This window comes from Puma concolor, chromosome B3, assembly GCF_028749965.1.
Source record: "Puma concolor isolate L17-30 chromosome B3, mPumCon1.1.hap2, whole genome shotgun sequence".
Taxonomy (NCBI): domain Eukaryota; kingdom Metazoa; phylum Chordata; class Mammalia; order Carnivora; family Felidae; genus Puma; species Puma concolor.
Window position 1 is genome coordinate 93,138,812 of NC_141672.1, and position 3,011 is coordinate 93,141,822.

A 3,011-nucleotide genomic window follows, 5' to 3' on the forward strand; every position below is an offset into this window, starting at 1 on the left:
ACAACAAATATAATAATTGGGGCAAAAAATGACTATGGTTAACTCTCCTTAGCACATTCAACTACTTTGGGGTCACACGGTCGGTTTGAACTTGAACTGTCATCACTCAGCACGTACGTGAGCTGCCTTCAAGCAGTTGAAGAGCAGAGCAAAGTGGAATGTGTGTAACCCAATCCCACCAGTGGAGCCAACCCACAGAGAGCATACAGTTGCCTATAGCTGAGACCACATGCCTGAGCCTGTAACTCAATAATATTGTCAAAGTAATTGGCCACAGGTGGTCCACAGTTGGGTGAACAGCTGAGCCCGTTCACTATTTTTGAGGTCGTCTTAACAAGTTGCTCAAAGTTGGGTGTGTATGATCTCTCTACTGTAGTGGTTCTCACCTAGGAGCAACTTTGCCTCTCAGGGAACATTTGGCAATAGCTGAAGACCTATTTTATCGCCATGACTAGAGGAGATGTTGCTACTGGCATCTATAGGGCAGAGGCAGAGATGTTGCTGAACAGCTTACAATGCTTAGGACAGTCCCCACATAACAAATAATTACTCATCCCAAAATGTCAATAGAGCCAAAGTGGAGAAACCGTGCTCTCTTAAAGCACAGACATGGGCTCTGTGTCTTCCTGTAATTTATTTTGTTTAACAGAACACAATGGCTGTGTGATGATCAGCAACCAAAATGAAGAAGACCTATCCCAGCCATGAACTTGGAAAAGGTATTAATGGTCCTGAACTTGGCAACAGAAAAATGTATTTAACCTCATTCGTGCATGTGTGTGTGTGTGTGTGTGTGACAGAGAGAGAGAGAGAGAGAGGGAGAGAGAGAGAAGAGAAGAGGAGTCTTTGTGAAAAAAGAATTTGCAAGCAGAGACCGCAGTCTAAATCTGAACGAAGAAAATCATTTAATGTTAAGCCCCAGCAGCGCATGCACAGCAATGTCAGGATAGTGAATGATTGGGATGAATCTAATCCAATAACCTCCCATAAAATGCATATGAACTGTGTGCAAAAGGCAGAATCCCCCCTCCTCCTCAACAATAATGAGTAAGAAACAACTATGCAAATTCAGTCCTTCACAAAAATTCATCCTGTAATTTTCTACAGATTAGCAGTGATCGCAGGAATAAGGTAACAAGAATATTGAAAGAGCAGAGAAGAAATGACTCTTACCAGAAGCAATCAGTGCTGACAGCACTTGGTCTCTAAGGTAGGCATTGGGAGCTTCCTGATGGGTCACATAGTATCTGCCCAGTGGGTGGTGCTGGAGTAGCCAAGCAGGTAGGGCTCAACAGGACACAAAATAATAGGAATGGTAGGCTGTAGGATAATCCTGTTGTAGTCTGACCCCAGGAAGTCTGTAGATAGAAAAGCTCTGGAACTATGGTTTGGAAAGAGCAGACAGATAAACAAGTCTGGAGGCAATGTGATGGGATTATGAAGAAAAAACATTGTTCTTCCCACTTTACATTAGTCCCCTTCCCACCAATCTTACCCCTTAATGCTGTGTCAAGAAAATGACCCTACCTTCCTTGAAAGCTGGCTAGAATAGTCCTGAAAAGACTATAGAAGCTATCACCTCTAGAATCTGTCACTTTGGGATTGGTAACAATGGGTGAGGAAGATTTTCTTAAGAAATTCAGACTGAGGCGACGCCTGGGTGGCTCAGTTGGTTAAGTGTTCAACTTCGGCTCAAGTCATGATCTCGTGGTTCGTGAGTTCGAGCTCCTTGTCAGGCTCTGTGCTGACAACTCAGAGCCTGGACCCTGCTTCAAATTCTGTGTCTCCCTCTCTCTCTGCCCCTTCATCGCTTGCTTTCTCTCTCTCTCTCGCTCTCTCAAAAATGAATAAACATTAAAAAAAGTTTTTTTAAAAAAGTTCAGACTGAGGTTGCCAGTGAATTTTCCTTTACAAAAGAAACATTGGCTTCTCCTAGGACATCTTCTGCTCCTCTCATTGCTGTGATTTCAGGGTGCTTTCCTGTCCACTGCCTTGATATCTGTATTAGCTTCCTATGGCTGCTCCCATAACAAATTACTACAAACTTAGTGGCTTAAAATAACACAAATTTATTATCTTGCAGTTCTGGAGGTGAGAAGTCCAACATGGGTCTCTCTGGGCTAAAATCAAGGTGTCAACAGAACTGCATTCCCTCTGGAGGATCTATAGGAGAATCTGTTTCCTTGCTTTTTCCAAGTTCCAGAGGTCACCTGCATTCTTACTCATGTCCCTTTCCATCTTTAAAGCTAGCAGTGGCCAGTTGAGTTTTTCTCACATGGCATCTCTTTGACAGTGACTCCTTTGCCTCCTTTCATTTTTTAAGAACACTTGTGATTACATTGAGTCCAAACAAATAATCCAAGATAACATTCTAACATTCCTATTTTAAGGTCACCTGATCACCAACACAAATTCCATCTGCAGACCTTAATTCTGCCCCCACCATGTGTGTGTGTATATATATATATATGTCATATTTATATGTGTATATATAAATAATATATATGGGTGTGTATATATTTATACATTCATTTATTTTTGTATGTTAAAATGTAGACATTTTTGGAGGGTCCATTATTCTATTAACCACAGGTTCCCTGTTTGACCTCTCCTTTGCAATTTTGGGTTGGCAGCTGACAGAGGGCCTGTGCAGTGCCAATAGCTGTCTATAAATAAATATGTGCTAAATGAATAAATTAAGCATTGGGTGGGGAAATGAAGTGTTAACATTCATCTTCCTGACTCAGCTTTATAAATCCTGAAAATAAATGTAATTACTAGAGGCTCTAAATTCTCACCCATACCACTGGCAAAAACCCTTCAGAGACCCTGTGTCCCATCCTGTGGACAGCTTAGCCATGTTTCCAGCTTCACTTCTGACCTTTGTGACTGCCTCTTGGCCTTTTCCGGATCTAGTAGTTTGCAGCCCAAATGGGCAAGATGGCTTTCCCAGCTTCCCCACATAATCAAGACTCAATTATGCAAACCTTGTCCTCCCACAGCTCTACCCT